The sequence below is a fragment of the Lepidochelys kempii genome, chromosome 2, assembly GCF_965140285.1.
Source record: "Lepidochelys kempii isolate rLepKem1 chromosome 2, rLepKem1.hap1, whole genome shotgun sequence".
Classification (NCBI taxonomy): Eukaryota; Metazoa; Chordata; order Testudines; family Cheloniidae; genus Lepidochelys; species Lepidochelys kempii.
In genome coordinates, this window is record NC_136381.1 from 73,877,062 (window position 1) to 73,898,575 (window position 21,514).

General features: G+C 41.5%; 1 long non-coding RNA gene across 1 annotated transcript; it reads right to left on the reverse strand.

Moving 5' to 3' along the window:
* Positions 1-13,637: 13,637 nt before the first annotated feature.
* LOC144930152 (uncharacterized) lies at positions 13,638-18,032 on the reverse strand. The gene is made up of 3 exons (XR_013635255.1): positions 17,917-18,032; positions 14,749-14,829; positions 13,638-13,808 (listed from the first exon to the last, which is right to left on the reverse strand). It is a non-coding gene; the product is annotated as an uncharacterized LOC144930152 (long non-coding RNA).
* Positions 18,033-21,514: the final 3,482 nt, after the last annotated feature.

The window sequence follows — 21,514 nt, forward strand, 5'->3', positions numbered from 1 at the left end:
CTGACGACACGGCTTACAGGGTTGGCTTCAGGGAGCTAAAATCAACAAAGGGTTTGCCTGTACATCAAGGAGTATTTCAGGCAGGACTGCACGGAGGGTTCCAATAAGAAATGGTGCACCTAAGTTATCGGTGTTATTGGAACAAGGAGGTTAGCCTGGCCTCTGATTGATACATGGCTAGATTTACCTCGCTGCACCTTCTCTGTGAGTGACTGCAGTGTGATCTAGACAGGGGAGGAGGCAAATGAGTACAAAACAAATCTGGTCTATTTCTTGTTCTGACCCACTCCATCTATCTTTTACATCTTTGGCTGGCAGCAGACGGTGCAGAAGGACTGCATGCCATCCACATCTCATGGCTGCTCGGCAGAAGATGGTACAGTACGACTGCTAGCCATCTTCATCTCTTGCCTGCCTGGCATAAGATGGTACAATACGACTGCTAGCAATCCTCATCTCTTGCCTGCCTGGCAGAAGATGGTACAGTACGACTGCTAGCAGTCCGTATCGCCTGCCCGCTCACCATAAGACGGTTCAATAGGACTGTAGGACCAAAGAGAATGACCTGGTCAAGTCACTCCAAATTTAGTCCCTGCGCCCATGTCTGCCCAGGCGCTCCCAGCCGACGTGGCCAGGAGCACCTCAGACACGACGAGGACGACTACCAGTCATATTGCACCGTCTGCTGCCAGAAGGCAATGGGTTGCTGCTACTGTGCAGCAAAGCCGTACCGCGTCTGCCAGCACCCAGGAGACATAGGGTAACGGTTACCTGAGCGGGCTCCGTGCTTGCCGTGGTATGGCGTCTGCACAGGTAACTCAGGAAAAAAGGCGCGAAATGATTGTCTGCCCTTGCTTTCACGGGGGGAGGGAGGGAACGGGGGCCTGACGATATGTACCCAGAACCACCCGCGACAATGTTTTAGCCCCATCAGGCATTGGGATCTCAACCCAGAATTCCAATGGGCAGCGGAGACTGCGGGAACTGTGGGATAGCTACCCACAGTGCAACGCTCCGGAAGTCTATGCTTGCCTCGGTACTGTGGAAGCGCTCCGCCGAGTTAATGCACTTAATGCACTTAGAGCATTTTCTGTGGGGACACACACACTCGAATATATAAAACCGATTTCTAAAAAACCGACTTCTATAAATTCGACCTAATTTCGTAGTGTAGACATACCCTAAGTTAGGTAAATGCTACTTCTTTTGCTCCAACCCAAAGTTACACTGCTGTTTTGCCAAGGCTGGGAACAGACAGATCAAAAGGACACAAAACAGTTAAAAGGTGACTCACTAGAAGAGGGGGCAGGGGCAGTTGTCAGGGACTGCAAAGCGGATTTGAAGTCATGAGGCCTTCTTTATCTTCCAGGGCATGGAAAGCCTCAAGTGAGATAGATGTGTATAGACTTAACTGTTTTAAAACCTTTTTTGTCTTATGCTTTGTTCCTACTGTTAAGATTAAACAATACTTAGTTTTAAGAAAGCTGCTTGGTCACCGTATTAACCACTGGGCATAGCACCTACAGGAAAGGCATGCATGGGCTAAATCCAACTGGGACTGCTAAGCACTCATGTGTTGATACACAGGATGCTGTAGCCCTGGGATAAGGTCTAAGAGTGGGAGAATTATGGGATTCCAACTCAGAAAAGATGAAGGCAAGAGGCCTGATACCTGATGGGGTGCACTCGGAAAAACTATGAAAGGGACAAAAGTGCAGCTAGCCCTCTAACTGAGACAAAAACCTTTTCCAAACATTTGCACAGATACAGAGTAGTGTCAGGGCTTTAACAATGCTATCTGACCATGATGTACAACCCTGGCATTATTTTCAGCAATTGCTACAACAAAATCATCCTCTTTATTACAATATCCTGTCTACACAGACCTAACTGTTTAAATATAGAGGGCAGCTGCTAAATCTGAAATAGCAAGAATTCTATTCTGTTCAGTTTCTCACACTATCCTCAGCACTGTAGTATTGGAGTGCCTTCCAAGACTGCATTAAGTTATGTGACTAACCTCAGTCATGAGTGGTTCTTTCTTTCTGCCTCCCTTTCTCTGGGAGAAATTGCATGAGGACTTTTTTATATATATATTTTAATATATTACATGTACGCTGTGCGTTTGTATTAGCAAAGGCAAGGACAAGCAAGTAGGCCTTGCATTTGGAACAAAAAGTGGCAAGGTGTATTGGTGGATCTTAGTTCCTGTGACAGTTCGAGCTGCAATCTGAGACCAGCCCCCAAGAGAAATCTGTAGCCTGCCCCAGTGAGCTTCACCCTTGGAAATAACCCAGCGGTCCAAGTAACAATAAATAAAGTCAAGCTTCCTAAAAATCTTGAGCTCTGCAGAATCACATAGAGCTGCCATGCAATAAATTCCTCTTGTAACATTATCCTGTGTAGAGTGAAACTGAGGAAAATAAATATTTTTCTTGAGAAACATAACCCACCAACTTTCAATTCAGAGTTTATTCACTATAAACTGTGTTGGTTAATGCCACAAACATGAAAGAAGTTAAATTTCCCCTGTGTCCGAAACTAACTGAAGTGAAAATACTTCTGATTATCTGTACCATCTGGACAGCCAAAACCTATAGAACTCCAGCAGAAGTCATGTGGTGGTAATTCTATCCAGTTTTTCCTCTGACACTAAAAGAAGATGGAGAGGGCCAACATCCACTCCCTTTTTCTGAAGATGTCCTAATATGAGTTTGTAAAGGGCTACAAATACTAAAAACAGCAGTCATTCTTGTATTTTACCCTCTTGTGTGTTTTTGGTACAGAAAGGTTCTCCTTTTGTGTTGGATCAACCTTCAGTTTGTTTTCATAATTGCTATGTATATTTATATACTTTTCCAATACTGTATGGCAGAATTGAGACGTTTTCAACTGCAGTTCATGATAACTAGTTTGAGTGGGGTATTGAATTCACAGAACACAACAGTACAAATACGTTACAATTCAGGACCGAAAATGTCAAGGAATTAAAAAACAGGGCGCTGTTGACATCTGTGAAAAGACATGTACACAGCAGAGGTATTAAAATGTGTCAGTGTGAAAGAAGACTGGGAAATTTTAAAAGATGCCCTAACTAGACAGCAGGAGACTTCAGTTTTTCTGTAAAAAGAGAATTCAAAAAACAGGGAGTGACTATTGTGATTTCACGAGGAATAGCTAAGAAACATGAGGTTTAAAAAAAAAAAAGGTTACCAGAAATGCAAAAGGAGGTTGGTAACTAAACAAGCATGCTGAGTTAATAAAAGCCTGCGGCGATAAGATACCAGTTACAGAAAGTTAGATGCAAGTCTAATATGAAATGGAAGCAGAAGTGCCCAGTACAATTTTGCACAGAACATGCAGAGTCAGCATAGCATGGAGCATGCAAGTAATGAATCCTACCTACACAGCCAGGAATACTGCCTCAGTTGTGGGCACTACATTACCAGAAATGCAGAGACAAACTGGAGGGAATTAGAGAAAAGCAATGAAAAATGATCCGGAGCCAGTGAAGTCTACTTATGAGGAATGCACTAAGGAACACATACTCGGCTGGGACTCAGTAGAGCTAGGTTCTAGTCCCAGTTCTGCCATTGGCCTGTTGTGTGACTTTGGGCAAGTTATTTCATCTCTCCCTGCCTAAATTTCCTCACCTGTAAAATAAGGATAATGATACTTACCTCCATTATAAAGTGCTTTATAAGCGACAGATGAAAAGCATTACATAACAGTTGGGTAATATTTATAGGTTAAGACAAGCTAATAATGTATAACTATTTTAGAGTGCTCACACACCAAAGAGAGTTAGAGTGGAACATGAAGATAACAAAGTAGCAGGAAGAAAATCAAGAAAGGGAGAATGTAGCCTGACTCTGCATTGTCTTCCTGACAATGAAATTCTGAGATGAGAAGTCCCCACACAAACAAGGTAGTGTGTACACATAACAGTGTGTACCCTGGGGAAGTGGTGCAGATTTCCTGGCAGCTAAATGGAGTGAAAGAAATGGTTTCTGGTCTTTCCGCTGCTCTATGCTCCCATACCTAATTTTGCATGGATAGCATGCGGTTGCTTCCCTCCATACCATGGTACAGAAAGAAGCATATGGCTTGGTATTAATGCAATGTGTAATTAACCTATGAAGGAAGTAGCTGTCAAAAATATTATTGAAGTAAAAATCTTAGTAGAATTCAAAATAGGGCGAGACATTTATGTGAATAATAAAAATATCCAGTGCTATACCAGACAGAATAAAAATTCAAAAGGAATATCAAAACCCTCAGACTTCAGGATGTTCTCCAACCATTAACTACTTAGGGTTAGGAAAAAAACTTCCTTCAAAGGAAAAATGATTGCATTATTGTCCACTTACATCCCCCCTCAGAAACAAAGGGTAGTATTTCTGAGTAGCATCTGCAAAGAGTCTTTCTTCTTCTAGGGTGATGGACAATTGTTGGTACTTATGATGAAGAATACGTATTACTAAGCACTGGTTAGAGGCAGGGATATTGCAAGCAATATTGTTCGGTGCAAACTTCCCCACACAGCTTGTCCAGTGGATCTCAAATCTGACCAACACCACACAGTTCTATGGGGTTTTGAGTGCTCTTATCTCTGCTTGAAGTCACTGGGAACCAAGGACACTCACTCAGCACTTTGCAGAATACAGACCCAAGCCCTCAACAGTACTTGAGCAAAGATTGACAGCTATTGTCCTATGGTTATTTTATACATGCTGCTTTTGATAAACAAAGAAAATGATGGAATTTCATGTCTGTGGTTGTATAGTCTTCCTGAGATCAAACAAAATTTGTGTGGGGGTGGGAAGTTTGTTTGAGTGCCATGATCTGGCATGTTCAACAATATCTTTTAGCATGTAAATAAATACTTGTGTCTTCCAAGTATTATTTATTTTTCTTTGTATTTGTATCCATTTACAGGCAACAGCTGGCAAACAGCAACAAAGAGAGAGCTTCCCAGGAAGCTATTCAAGACTTAGCTGAGCCAAGTGTTAAACCACCACCAAAGTCTCCCCACCTATTGTTGCCGAAACGATCTGCTATTTTTCCAATGTATCCTGTGTTTTGAGTATCATCAAATTTTAAAAAACAACATGTCACAGATTTTGGCCCCAGCAGGTTGAAAATGATGGATATTAATGTTATGCCAAAAAAAAAAAAAAAAAAAGATACCTTTGCCCCCAATACCTCACATTTTTTGGTATGTTTCTTGCTTATCCCAGGGCACCCCATATTGTTCTCTGGTAACAGCCGGGGCTGGGATTTTGAAAAGTTCCTAATAAAAAGGAGCTATATGCCCAATTCCCAGTTCAGTAGAATTTGGGCAGCTAACCCTTTGATAATCCCAGCCAAAAACACTGCAAGCTGTTGGCCATCTAATAGCCTGAGCTCAATGCAAGGATCCCCACGGGGAAGGAAAAGGGCTTTGGAAATAATTGTTCTGTTATGTTAAGAGCTAAACATTTTCTATTAATTACCAGGAATGCAGTTCCCACTCCAAGGCTGAGCCATTAAAGAGAAACCACATGCAGAAATCAACATGGTTGCCCTTGGCGTTGTTTCACTCTAATGCCAGCTCAGCAAAAACTGCAACAGTTAAAGTAACTACAGTCAAACCTATCTAAGCTTCCACCCATGCATGTAGCAAAATTCAGCTAATAGAGTTTGTTCTAACTAATAGTTGACCGAAATCATATTGGATAGGTTGGAGGAGACTTTAAGACGGGGTGGCCAACCTGAGCCTGAGAAGGAGCCAGAATTTACCAATGTACATTGTCAAAGAGCCACAGTAATATGTCAGCAGCCCCCCTCCCCTGCCTGCATCAGCTCCCCTGCCCTGCTCCCAGCACCTCACGACGAGCTGTTTCATAGCATGCAGGAGGCTCGCACAAAGAGGGGGAGGAGCGAGGGCATAGCAGGCTCAGGAGAGGGGGCAGGAAGGGGTGGAGTGGAGTAGGGGCAGGGCCTGTGGCAGAGTCAGGAGTTGGCAGTAAGCACCCCCCGGCACATGGGAAAATTGGCGCCTGTAGCTCCAGCCCCGGAGTCGGTGCCTATACAAGGAGCCGCATATTAACTTCTAAAGAGACGCATATGGCTCCGGAGCCACAGGTTGGCCACCCCTGCTTTAAGAAGTTGCTTAAGAAAAAAAAATTGCATACAGAAGATGGTCCTGAGAGAAAGTTTAACTGAATGGGCCAGATTCACATCAAGGAAAATTGGAAATTGCAATTCTCCGCATTTCCTACCCACAGGTGTAGCATGCTCAGGGAGGGAAATTTACCCCTCAGATAAGGTGACAACAAGAGAGTGCAGCTTTAAATGTAGTGCCTCTCCTGGCTGGGCTGGTCCCCCCCCTTCTTTGTCAGCCTCTCTCACCTTGGAGATTTCACTGACTAGCTCCAGCATTAAGGTGGAGCCTTGGGTTTACTTCGAATTGCTAATACAGTTAAAATACAAACTGCCTCAGCTTCACTAGGATATACCTCATGTTAGTTACCACTTGTTAATGAATACTTGGTAAGAACACACCTCTTTTCCTTGTTAAGATAAGGCCTAAGACTGTATCATTAAGTGCTTCATCAGAAATGATGTTGCTGTCAGAGGTAGTCATTTAATATTAGCTGGTATGCAGCATGGCATGGTAAGAGAAGGGGTCCTCTGGTCAGTGTCAATTGCTGCTGGAGCCCCAAAGGCTTAAAAACAGTCCATATGCTAGTTTTAATTTTCATGGGCTAATTTCCATTTATGCTTTTCAAGATCCTTGACTGAAAACAGGATTTGTGCCACAGATTATTTATTCCCAGATTCCATCACAGGCCCAAAGAGATATGGGTATTTGCCATATACATTACAAATCCATGAGCTATATTTTTATTCAAAAACAGTTCATTTGGTACATACCCAAAATAAATTCTTTTCTCTGCTTTGAAAAATCCAAAATGACCTCTGTAAACAAACCCAGAAAGAGATGAAGAGAGTAAATCCGTAGTGAAGGAAGCCATCAAGCAGCAGAAGAAAGTTTACCAGGCCAGTCTGATGTCCCAGAAAGAGGCCACCTCTTCCAGTGTGAACAAGAGTCCACCCACTGGGGCACGGAATACCAAGGCTATTCCTGCTCCTGCACCAGCTGTGATGAAATTCCTCCTACAACATGGAGAAAAATAATTCATCGGAAAACAGTGAGGCACAGCAAGGCATGCTTTAAGACTTATATGTTTAGAAAACTGATCAATGGTAAAAAAAATCCTTGCCTATTTATTGTTAAAGCAAACAGGTTTTAAAAGGCTGAATATAGGGGGACTGGGGTGTTCAGGGCCTTGTTTTGGGGACATAGAGCTTTTCACCTCTGGAGTCTAAATTCAAACCTGACCCACAACAACTGTAATAACTAGTGGCTGTTTGGCAGCATAGGAGAAGTGAGCTGATTTCAGTCAACTGCCAAGGACACAAAGGTCCATGTCAAACTAGGCTGCCAAAAGAGGGGTCAGTGAGCCCAAAGATAAGCAAAAATCTTGGAACTGTTACCTGTGCATCCATATGTTAGTAATACTATGAGGGTTACATTCTGAGGCCTAAACGGGCTGTGGACTGGGCAGCAGGGGATGTGTTGGTTGGTTAACTGATTAATATCTTATAAAGCAAATAGAAAAATCAGTTTCTCTCTTTTTTAACCCTGTCCCCAATGAACTTCTCTCCTAGTGCATTGCATTAGGAACTCAGAGTGTGTTTGTATGCTGATCAATTTCTTGATTCCTCAGAGCACTGCCTGTATTTTATGTAGCGACACCATAGTTAAGTTTTCTCAACACTTTCTATTATAACACTCTGTTTTCATTTGTTTATAATTTTGCCAAACTTTTGGGTTGAAATTTCCCATATTGGGTGTCTGGTCAGGCTGACATTTTCTATACATTTTCAATTCACATGGTTCACCAGTTTATTAAAGAAAAATACATTGTTTTGCCAATAATAAAAAAAAATCTTTCCAACTGTTTAACTGTGAAACTCTACTGCCTCCATGCTTTTCAGCAGGGACTTGAAATTTGGCAATGAGGGGGACCAGGAGGCGTATCACCCAGTTATCAGGGATGTGCCTTTTGCCAGCGTTGTGAAAATCCATCCAAATTTGGTCAAGTTATGGGCCTCTGAAAAATCTCAGTTTGCACACCCTCAGTGGAGATTTCTTAGAACTTGACTGCTAAATTCTCTGAACACTCTGTCTTCAGGGAGCATGCTCCAGTTTGACACTGAAGGGGCAGAGCAGGATTTTCCCTGCAATTGCTCCTCCACACTGCCGGGAGCGGCTATGACGCCGGCACAGGAGCTGAGAACGAGTGTCACTTTTGTGCTCTCAGTGCTTCCACTACTGGTATCCATGCAGTGAAGAGGAGGACAAGGAAGTGGCCTGGACTACAGATGGGCAAGGAGGAAGACTAGGACATGGAGGGGAGACTGGGACAAGCTAGAGAGACCAAGGGCTGAAAGGGGTCAGATTTGCAGAGAGAGAGGGGAAGAAGGATCTGAAACCGTAACCGTACACTCCCATATGAATCTGGAATAAAACCTATGATTCCTGAGTCTTACCATTCCCCCGCTGTCAGCAAATGGCTGCGGAACCCACTGGGAAAATATGTGCCTCACCTCCCTCCAGTGGCTGGGCCCCAGAGTCTGACAACCTACTATTGCTATAGTTACTCTGTTAGCTCAAGTGGCACATGTCTCTGCTGTTGAACTAAAAATCCAAACCCAACTGATGAACCATGTGGGAGTCAATATAGTTTCACATGATTAATTTGTTTTTTCAGTTTGCTTTTCTTAAAAAAAATCAAGGAAGTTATATTCAAAAAGTTATGTTACAAGAACATTACATTTGCCGAGTCGAGCACACAAAAGTTAAGAAATACCAGAATTAAGGTTGCAGCGCAAGGGCAGCACTGGAAACACTATAACAGGAAATGGTGGATTCTCCATCTCTTGATCTCTTCACATCATGACTGGATGCCTTTCTGTAAGATATGCTTTAAGCTCAACACCAGGGTAACTGGTTGAAATTTAATGGCCAGAGAGATACAGGAGGTCAAACTTCATGATCTAATGGTCCCTTCTGATCTTAAAATCTTTTAATCTTCTTGTATGAAATGTGGATACCACCACCACCTCACAGGGGTTTTACAAAGATGAATTAATTCATTGTTTGTGATGCCATAGAAAAGCTGATCAGGAAATAAATAATTCAGTCTTCAGAGCAAGGTTTGACCAGCATGCAACAAATAAGGCTTGGGACCACACAAATAAGGAGAAAACAAATTACTGAATTTCTGCTCATTCAGTGAGCACTGTCCATCCTGTGCACTGAATGATGCAGAGGTGTGGTGGAAAAAATAGTAGGTGACCATGTCATTAAAGACCATATCATAATGCATATGCACAAAAGGGCTGAGTTAAGGTTATGCAGGCAACCTTAAGTCTGGCATTTCCTAATTTTTGACAGCTTGACTTTGGAGACTTTACCTTCTTTTAACATAGTTTTTCTGAGAGTAACATGGCCATAGCTGACCCAGTTCAGCTGACTCAGGCTTGTGGGACTCAGGCTGCAGGGCTAAATATCACAGTGTAGACATTTGGGCTGGGGCTAGAACCTGGGCACTGAAACCTCACGAGGCGGGGAGGGTCTCAGAGGCCGGGCTCCAGTCTGAGCAGGAATGTCTGCACAGCAATTTTCAACCTCACAACCAGAGCTCTGCAAGCCCAAGTCAGACAACTCTGAGACTCAGTGCCACAGGGCTTTTTTTATTGCTGCGTAGACATGCCCTTATACATATCAACTAGTGCTGTCTAGTGGAGTAAGGGTTACATGATGCCTGAATACTTACTGAAATGTTGCTTCACCTCTGAAACAACAACATTTACTTTAAAAAAAAAAAACTTTTAAAAGTGTACCAAACCTATTTGCTGCTCCAGAAATACACCAGAGAGAAGTTAGCATGCTTCTCAGCCCACATCCCAAAAGACAACAAGGAAGAGAAGCTAAAGTGAGCTTGCTGTTCACAGTTAATCCTTTCTGTATAAACAGGATTTCTAGATGACATGTTTCTCCCAGGAGTTTTCCTGCCTCTGTAAATCAATTGTTCTCTAATTACCTTATATTGTATTATTACAAAACAAAAGCAAAATCTTTTACTGCTCCTCTCACAGCAATTACTAATTTCTTCCATGAGTAACAATTTGTTTTAATAGGCATGTCTCAGGATTTATTTCACTAACTGAAGATGAAAGTTAAAAGACAAAGCATATCACATATCGTTCGAGCTGTACTTTATGATTATACTTTGAGCCACAGATCGTTCACAGTGGCCTTTTCTTTTGGCAAATGAGGGGTTTTCCCTGCTTTGCCCTTGCCTTGGGAACAAAAAAACAAACAAAAAAAACACAAAAAACACAATACAGTATGGGGCTTTTTATTTATTACTTTAATGAGCAATATCCAGAAGACAGAGCCTGACCCTGCAAATCCTTACTGATGCAAGTAATCCTTACTCATGTGAGTAATCCCTTTGACTTCAGTGGGAATATTTACAAAAGCAGGTTTGCAGGATCCAGCCCGTAGATGTTCATAAGCAGAGAAGATTCGGATTAAAGAAAGTATGAACGGTCTATATCATTTTACAGTGGGGAAAAGAGGAAACAAACCTGTGCCTCCTATGCACAGTGTGTAGGTTGAACTGAAACTGTGGAATCCTTAGGAAAGCCAGGAAGAAAAAAGGTTTTAACTAAATATAGAAGTATCTTAATGTTGTATTAATTTAGACAAATCTAAATTCAAAAGTCTAGTATTTTACACTCACTTTGTAGCGGCGTGAATGACAACACGAGGTACAAAGCAATGGAGAATTAGGCCCCAAACGTTAAGCACACTGTTTTCATAAGCATTCAGCATACCTATTTATCACAAGTTGTTTTAATTATGGCTCTACATTTGCTAGAGCCCAGCACAGCTCAGCAATGGAAATCACAGGGGGAGGAAGAGATTACTTTCTGATGGAGAGGGCCAGGAATATCTCCCAGTCTCATTCACTTCCCCAAACTCAGGGGTGTATTTTCTGCCTAAGATCAGAGATATCAGAGATGATTAGAATCTTATTAGATCATTCACTCCAACACTCTGCCAGATTCTATTAGGCCCTAGCTTTTTGATTAACCCCTTGATACATCTGATTTGAGAGTCAGCATATGGCAACTGTCTCTCAAAAGACTTTCTAACAATTACATTTGATCAGTTACATACTTATCAGCTGAATTCCAAAACCTGGTGAAGAAGGGCAGCTGAATTCCAAGGGTGTCTGACTTGAACTGGGTCAGGCCACATCCTATTATTGCCCTAAAATAATGATATAAAAGTTAGTGTTATTTTTAATATGCTATTCACATATCAACTGAAGTTAAAGATAAAAGGGCCAGATCCTCAGCTGCTGTAGAGCAGCAAAGCTAAATTGACTTCAACAAGTGTAAAATGGGACTGTAGAACACATTTGCTTTTCAGTATGCAAAGTCCTGTTGACACAAGAGAGGAAGCTATCAAAGGCTTCCAAGTTAATAATTCAGAGATTAAAAGGGCCCCTCAGAACATGTACTGTGAAGAAAGACTCTAAAGGCTCCTTTGACAAGCTGCATGTTAACATCTGCCTAAGAGTACTGACATGATGGATTAGAGAGAGAGAGAGACAGAAACAGACAAGGTGGCTGAGATATTATCTTGTACTGGACCAACTTCTGTGCGTCTCAAAAGCTCATCTCTTTCACCAACAGAAGTTGGTCCAATAAAAGATATTACCTCACCCACCTTATGTCTCTAATATTCTGGGACCAACATGGCTACAAGTACACTGCATACAACAATGGATTATAGTTAAGGCTAAGATTTTGTCACGATTATTTTTAGTACAAGTCACAGACAGGTCATGGGCAATGACCAAAAATTCCCAAAAGCCTGTGATTGGTCCCTGACTTTCACTAGAAATAACTACGACAAAATGGGAAGTGAGGAGGGTCCAGCACCCACAGCTGCTTGGGCTCCGTGGTCCCCCCTCATTAACCACAGTGGCTGGGACACAGAAACCCCACTGTCATCGGTGACTGGGAGGCTCCCACCCACCTGCATTGGTTTGGTGCTGAAGGGTCTCCCCACTACCTGCGGTGGCTGAGAGCTGGCAACTGAGAACTACTGGGGCCCCGCCAACTGACACCTCCAGCCACACTGCCCTGGTGCTGAAGCAGAAAATGTCACGGAGGTCTCTGGAAGATCTTGCGTGACAAAATGGTAACCTTAATTATAGTCCATTTCAAGTTTAATTACCATTGAGAGCAATGCAGTTTCACTCCCAGTGGAAGATGCATAGTGATTTCATTTACTATGCCATGTCTCAGACAATGCTTCAGGGCTGCATTTAAATCCAAGAAAACAGTTTTCATTGAAATTTAAAATCATGAAAACATTTATATTCTCTGTACAAGACTCTTTAACAAAATTGTGTGTGTTGATGTACAATAAAAATTGGATACTTTAAAAAATAAATTCAATTAAATTGGTTCTTTATGCCACCGTTTTAAGGCACTAAGTTAATACTATGCTGATTTTCTTTATGGAAATTTGATTGCAGTTTTTTGGTTCATGCATCATTATTACAAAACTAAACACGGGGGGGTGGAATCACAGCTGCAGCCACTGAGCGCCTGGAGACAAAAGTCTGAAAGTAAAGCAAACAAAAAAAAATCTAAAAAAAGAGAGCTAGGCCTTAGTAATCATTGTCTGAAATGGTTGTGGTCACCTCTGACTAAACCTTACTCTCTTATTTTTGAAAACCTGAGTCATCCTTGAGGGCTGCTGCACCTACGTACAAGTAAAATGATAAGAGTGGAGAAAAGGGGTTTGATGGAGATGAGGAGAGCAAACCTCAAGGATAAATACTTTACAGGAAAAAAAAGGTGTGGGGGAGAGTCAGAAATAAAATAATAAGTCATCCAAAAAAGGAAATGTTACTACACACATAGAAAGAACCTGATTTTAATCACCTCTACTCATGAGACTGCTTAGTAGGAGGAAATAAAAGGAGAGGATTCCTCTCCCACAGACCCAGCTGAAGGACTGGGAAGATTTCTGTTTGTTTCTTTTTATTTAAATAGGAAAAAAATAAATCAAATGTTTCTTTCAACAAAAGCGTATTCTGATATTATTTTCCCAAACTACAAATCTGACACCACACTGGGATTTAAATAATTTGCAGCTCTATTCTGACTTGCAATCTACTATCCTGTGGGAATTGCAAAGAGAAGCAGTTTTGACCAATTCTGTGGTCACTATTGACTATAACTGGGGGTTGTCTTCTTTGTAATCTAGGGATCTTACAGAACCTGAGCATCCAATTTTCCACTCTTTTGCACCTTGTGCAGGCATTTACCCCATGAAAAGAGGGTGTAAAATGCCACCACTTGTGTAAGAAAACAATTCTGATTTGAGCATTTTATACCCACTTTGCACAGGTGTAAGTGATTACACAAGATGTAGAGCAATGGACAATCAGCCCCTGATAGTTTAAACTCTTGCATGGTGTTCCTTACCCCAAGTGAATCATAGGGCCATCCAGTCCACAGAAGAGCCCAGAAGCCACAGCCAGCACACAAGAAACAAACGTCCCAAAAAAAGTCTTGATATTAAAAATGTGTTGAATAGAAGCACCATTCAGAAGCCCAATGACTTCTGGAAGCCCATACAGTGCACCTCCTGGCCAAAAGAACTGTAAAGAGAAAGTCAAAAATTATTTCCAAATACATGAATTCAGATCCACCTGCAGCTAATAACTGCAGCTTTCACAAACAGTTCATAACTTCTCACAACTTACAGTTACTTGTTCTATCAAGTCATCCATTCTTTCAGTTCCTCCTCCTACATAGCTCAAGACTTCTGTATTAAGCGAATAGATATGTGTACCCCACATATACCTTTTCCTTAGATTTTTTGGAAAGTTCAATGAAATGTTTATTTTTCTCTTCCCTCCCCCACCCTCCTATGAGGCTACTAGCTGCCTTCTTGTGATTAAATTGAACCCAGTAAGATGGTAGATGGGAAACCAGCTTTCTGTGTTGGCTTTGCAGTCTGGTAGAGGAGATGGAGCCTCAAAGGAGAACTGGAAATGTAAGTTACGTTCATTTTACACAGAAGTCTGAGCCAAACCCCATTTGAAGTCATTGTGAGTGTTTATTTTAGGATCAGGCACCAACTCTGTGCAAATTACACTAATTTGCCACTTGTATCCATTTTATGACCAATGTATATCTAAAGTATAACTTACACAACCACTTACACAACCATTTACACCACCATTTAATTTGCCCGAGACTTCCATAGGAATTGCAGGTGCTCACAGGGCCTGAATTTGGATCTCAGACTGGATATCAATCCCAGACTCCCTACATAGCCAGTAAAACAGAAATCATAGGGAAATCCTGATCATGCTTAACTACAGTAGCACTTAGAAGGCACTGCCACAACAACAACAAAAAAACACAAGAGCAAGGCATTTGTCTGATCTCAGCATTATAGAACTGTGTTGGGCCTCTTTTTCCCAGTGAGGACTATACAGGGTGTATGTTCTAAGACTCCTTTTCTGTAATTAAGCCTCCATCTCTCAGAACTCCACTGATATTTTACAGTACTTGAGTAAGAGACATACTTACCACCACTAACCCTGAAGATACAACAATCATGGCCAGCCCTGCCCCAAGTATGGAAATCCAGGTCATGTGGAAGTTGCTGTTCTGCCAGTTTTACAAATAATTTATTAGCATCAGCAATGGTATAGAACACAAGTACATGTATGCCCCAAACCCTCTGCCAACACTATATAGTGATATATATTTAGAGATATATTTTCCTGTTCATTTGTCCATTTTCTTACATAACCCACTGTAGAAAGTTCTACAATTTACAGCATACAAGAATGAAAACAGGGGAAAGAGTGTTGCAGACTATTCAAAAATGTGGGGTTGAGTCTGGGTTTTAGATAAGGACAAAGGTTCACAGTGGCTCTTAGTTTTCCAAACCAATTTGCCCAGGCTCATACAACATAGCAAACGGTATTTTAGTGTTCCCTGAAGGCCCCAAATCAAGACAGAATGCATCCAATGAAGTGAGCTGTAGCTCACAAAAGCTTATGCTCAAATAAATTGGTTAGTCTCTAAGGTGCCACTAGTACGCCTTTTCTTTTTGCGAATACAGACTAACACGGCTGTTACTCTGAAACCTGTCAAGTTCCATTGACTCCATTGCTTATGTGCTTAAGTAGTATACTGAATGAAGCTTTCCTGAACTTTGGCCTGAATCTATTACAATAATTAACTCTTTATATTTTACTGAGTAATGCTAACCATAAATTCATCTAGGTAGTTCCCTTGTTATTTGTTTAATAAAGTGACATATCTTGCACTCAGTCTTTTCAATTTAAACATGTTTCAGTCTGTTGCCGGCACAGAGTGCCCAAGGCAAGCAACAGCTGGGTTTGTTGCCCGGTATGCGTCACGCCAATGACCACAACGGAGTGGAGAAGCAGAAAGATTTATTTGGAGCTCCAAATAGGGTGCAAGGAGACTGAGCTGTCTCAAATCCTGCGGCAGTGCAGCAGATTCCAGTATACATTTTATACCTTTTCCTACTTCACTACACAAGCTTATGCAACCAATTACCTGTTGCCCCGTACAATACCGTAGCCAATCAGCTAAAGCAGCCAGTTGTATTTTTCCTCAGTAGCATTGCCCAAGCCTTGCCTTATTTGGTCCTATTTGTTACTAGTTTTTGCTAAACATTTCTGCCTTATCTATCTGTTTCCCAGGCCGAAGCTGGCCTTGGCTGGCGAGCCGTGTGCAAACCTGTCTGTCTGTGTGCTAGCTTCCTCAGAGTTATGCAGGATCACAGAGGGTTCAAGAAGCAAAGGGGCCTTGGTTTATCCGGGCCTAGAGCAGGAGGGTTTCCTCGACACTCGTGGTCTTCCACCCTCCTGAGTTACCTAGTGTAGTGCCCAGTGTCCCCAACAAGTCTGCTGGGGTTTTTTGGTCTGTTTGTGTTTGGATTAACCACAGTCATGCTGTCTCCAGAACTCATCACAAGCACATCAGCACCCAGGTACCTTATAAAATTCCCAGCTGTTGGGCTTTGATTCACTGTGTATGCAAGCCAAAGCTGTCCTCTTTGTTTCCCAAATCATAGTGGTACAGCAGGCCACATCAGCCTTCCTGTCTGCACTTCATGTCAGGTCTTTTTTTTAAGTGTACTGTACAGAGCAGCAAAACTGGAAGGCAAGGTACACAGAAGTGAACTCAGCTGCTCTCTAGTTGGAGAATGAAGGTAGGTTGTGGGGTCTTTATGGCAGGAACCGTCTCAATACTTGTTTGTACTGCAACTAGCACTAAGGGACCCTGATCTTAGTGTGGTCTCTGGCACTACTGTAATGCAACGCCACCACCACCACCAGGACAGTGGGCTGAGTTCTGCCTACTGTTTGGAAGCAGTGACACACACAGTGGAAATTTGTGTGATCCAGTACAATGACGGTTACAATACCCTGGGGACAAAGTCTAGTTTTTTGGCAGATTTGGACTCAGAGCATCATATAGGTCATACTACTGGAATCCATTTTAATTCTTCTCATATCTCAGAGGTACACTGATCTTCTCATCCCCCATCTCCTGTAGATGTCAAGTCCACTTCTGCATTTTCCTGGGGTGCTCAAAGTGAGAAGGCCTTGAAAGCATTATTTCAAAGTCCTGACTTCTCAAGAGACAACAAACACATTAGGTATTCATACCATGCTCATCACTGATATCTGAACACCTGTCTCTACCCATGATCATTGTGCTCAGGTATCGAAGTCCAGCCTAGAATGTCTAGATGTTTCTGCTCAAGATGGCAAAGCTCCTTTCCTGTTATGAACCTCTTAACTGTGGGCTTGCCAAGTACTAACAACCAGCTTCCTTCTTTCCCATCCATCAGGTCCACATCTCCTCCTATCTATCAATCTATCTATAAATAAATAAATAAAATAAATAAGCACACAATAAACTGCATGGTACTCAGTTTGTCTGTCTTAGAAAGACTGAGCCTGAGTTAACTCCACCAGGATTTGTACCTTTGGTTCCAGCGTATGTAACCATTACAAACCTGAAGCATAGGCATCCAAGTCACCCTTCTAGTTGCTTTTGTATTATCCGTTATGCAGATGAACTGTATTTATAACTGCTACCATAGGCATGTACATATTTAGTTCCAATTTCAAGACACAATGTATTAAAATTCAGATGCAAATTTGACTCTCAAACCAGCTATCCTTACTCATGCAATAAATCACATTGGCCATGTGATTACTCATGAGAGTAGTGGGTTGTATAACTGGGCCCATAATTTGCTACAGAGGTATATAGTAACTGACATGCATAGTGTTACTTTTTCAAGACGTGGGGAAATCTCTTAAATTTTGGTTAATAGAAATAGAAGTCTTTTGAGACAGTGATTGATGGAAACAGCTTTCTAGAAAATTAAACCTAGCTTCATTCTCCTTTCAGATCTGCAGATCAGTCCAGAATAGTTTGTTATGATCGCATTTACCGAATAGTGGCCTGTATATGCAGAAGAGTTGCTAAACCAACTGCTTATCATGTACTGAATGTCAGCTATTGTATTTCCCAATGAGTCAGCAGATGCTTCATTCAAGGCTTTAGGAAGAAATTCTTCAGCAAAAATATCATTTACAAAAGATGCCAGTAGAGTAGCTGAGTAAAAACTTCACGCTCATGGAGTTTTATTACCAATCAGAACAAAGTAAAAAGAGGCCAATTTATTTTTCCTCTGCTCACCTGGAGGTAATTTTTCACCAGTTCCCATTTTAGTTTGATGAGATAGTCAATTATCTGGTGTGTCAGGAATCCCAGCATTCCTACTCCTGTTCCAATTAGCCCCATCAACAGCCATCGATCCCAGTCAGTTCTAAAGATGGAATAGTAACATTAGTCCTTTGCAGTGAGCTCAGGGTGGTTTGTCAAATTGCTTCCTGCAAAAAGTTATGCATGTTTTGATTACTACCTGTGACTGAAAGAGACACCAAACCACACAAACCTGATATATTAAGCAGAAGACTACATCTACTCACAAAAAGCAATCTTCCTTTGGGCTAAGGAGCTAGATAGTGCTACTTTAAAATATATTTTATAGTAGATACAACATAACAAACACTCAGAGGGATGTCAAAACTTTTTAACAAGTAGGGCCAAGTAGTAGTATTTCTGTATCCAAGCACCAAAAAAAAGAAAGGTGTTTTTCCTCCTCTCTTGTGAATTCAGTGCTCATGAAGGTTCCAGACTCTCAGCTCTGAAAACTGAAGTTTTCTATTGTCCACGGCAATGCTACAGCTGTGCTATTGGCATTGCACATATCCCCACCCCGCCCCATCCCTGACTTGAAGGGACCATCCCATTGGCAGTCTCTTCAGGTCTATGTAACTCTTGGTCTCTGCTGAGAGAAGAAGGGGCTCCCAATAAGCATCAACTGTAGTGAAGATTTTCACAGGGGGAATACTTGTGAAGTCATCTGAGGTCACCAACTCATTTCAGAGCAATCGCCTAACAGGCATCATCACATAGTAAAACCAACTTTAGGACACTACCATCCTGGGCAAGATTTTTTGACCAATAACTTATTGGGAAAAGGCTCTAAAATCTGACATATACACAACCATAGGGTCTGGTGGCACTATAATCTCCCTCCAGGTGGGCCCAGGCAGAGCCCAGCACTAAAGAATGTTTGCTGAAATCATGCAATTTAGTTATTTTGAGGCCTAATAGGGCAGATATTACTCAGCCATCAGTCCCATGTACATCTGAGTCAATGTTTGCACTCAGAAGAAGCAAAGTGCTATAGAAGGCTATTAAGTAGCATTAAATATTGAATGGCAGCAGTGGCTTTATCTCTATCATAATGGCCTCAAAAGTTTTACTGTGTTTTCCCCAGTTTTAGTTAATGCATTTACACAAAGCATAAACTATATAAAATTATGCCTTTGCCTCTAGTTTATATATCCCTTAAATACAGTGCACATCTATGGTGCTAAACAAATAATTCCTGGTTAGCATAAGACATCATTTACTGCTAAATCATCCCTGACAGAGATTACTTATTTCTTGGGCTCATAAAATATTTCTGGAGAGAACATTTTTGACTTTAGAATACAACATGGTCAGATATTTGCAAGCAATTTCCCCTGAAGAGGGTACCCCAAAATCCCTTGCAAAGTCTTTAACCCGCCTTTTCCTTCCAAATTGTACAGATTGAACAATGGGTTACACTATTTGTATGCTCAGTAAGATATAAGCATTTCCAGGGAAGTGACATTGAATAAAAAGGTTAGTTGTCCAGTTGCCTCCCTTCTTGGCTATGATTACGTGAAAACATTTTCTTAAATAGAGAAATAAATGAAAAGGCCACTCATTCCCTTACCCCCTTCATTTTGTGAGCATCTTTCATAAGTACTAAACTCACTTTATTGTTTTTAAAATAAGGCTTTGCAGTTCAGTAGCAACTTGCATCTAATTAGCTAAGTGCACTTTGTGAGTATTAGTGAATTGAGTCTCTCAGAACCCCTCTGAGATATAAAATGGTTGAAGTCTACATATTCTGACCTAGAGAAAGGGGCGTAAGAAAATGTTCTATGACAGATGCACAAGGGAATGGGGTATGTTTACATAGCTAGAAATGGAACAAAATCTAGGTCTTCTGATGTCCAGTCCAGGGTATGAGCCACAAGACCATTCTGCCTCCCCAACTCCACAAATAAAATATTTTCTCATCTCATGATTCTAGTATCTGCTTAACTTATTGACCACCACCCTTCTGAGCAGCAGTCACAAAAAGAAAGATAGAGCTAGCTTAAACTTCTTGTGTGACCTTAGCCCAAATAATTTATTCTGTGCCTCAGACACCAGCTGTAAAATGGAGATAGCACTTTTCTATCTCTCAGGAGTGTTACAAAGATGAATTCATCAGTATTTGTGAGGCACTCAGAAACTACAATGGAGAGGTGCACACATCAGTAAATAGACTTTTTACTCCCCAATTTTCCACAATTGAAGAAATTTACTCTCTAGAAAGACCTACACACTTCAATTTTTTTGTTTATCTACAGTTTGATGCTAATCAGAGTTAAAAGAAGTTGCCTGCGATCTAGGAGGAACAGGACAGTACATATTGGGGGCACTGTTACCCGTATGTTTTCTCCTGTAGCCACTTCTTGTAAACTCTACTGTGTGAAGGTAAATAATCCAAACTCTCATGGGGTGCTTGACATTCTCTCTCCTCCTTTCTGCAATTAGAGTTTGCTAAGCCATCTCACTTGCTGCTGCAATGCCTCCTAGGATCCAGAAAATGAATCAAATCAGGCCTTTCTTCTGTCAGCAGCATCTGCTCTTCACTATTATCCATGTACCTCTTACAGGAAAGAAGGGACGACATTTCCAAAACCCCAAGAATCGTTGGAGTGTTGACAAGAACTATTTGAGACAGAACACGCTAGTCACTTTGCTACCCAATGAAGGGTAAAGATGGAAAAATACACCAGGGGGGTGTACTCTACCTGTTCAGCGGAGATTGGCTGACTTATGTTGTGGGTTTGGTTTATTGTGACCGTACATAGATCTGGCTTGTTTGTGTCACTGAGAGCTTGACCAGGAAGCATGCATGCCAAATCTGAACAAATCTGCTGTAACTTTTCCATATTATCTCATTGCAGAGCCAACAGGTGGTGTTTTAGGTTCACAACCCCTTTTCCAGTCAGACTTAAATCTAGACATAACCCCTCCAAAAGCTGGTGAACTGTGTGGCAAATTAATGAAGCCACACAGTGCAGTGCAGATGTAAAAATTGTAATGCAACAGAGAACATTCAACACTTTGAAAGGGCTTTTCTACCCACTACAGGAGTAGTGCTTTCGAGGGACTCTCAGTTGGCCAATGTTTTTATGTCCATTTTCTGAAATTAAAACTCTGCTTAATTCCTTCGGATAGGCAGTTCTTTGGAGGACTGGTTAGGCCCTGTAATATGCTTCCACATGAACCTATGGAAATTTTTAATTAAGAAATTTCTTAGTGACCAAAGTCACTGCACAGAGCTCAGTTTGATCTCTGCTGGGAGGATGAAGGGCTTTTTCATCCATGTCAGAATTCAAACTTGAGTCCTAAAGAGTCTAGAATGTTTCAAAACTCATGATTAGACAACTAAACCATCTACTTTGCTTTTTCTAACATCGGTGAGCATGAATTTTCCCTTTTATTCAAATAAAGGTCCTTTTAGGGTACACATCTTTGTCTTGCATAGTATGAATGAGGAAGAAGAGCTCTACTGCTTTCTATGACAGATTCTCTCTTTTCCCAGCATGGATTTTGGAGCTCTCTCCTTGATCTTAGG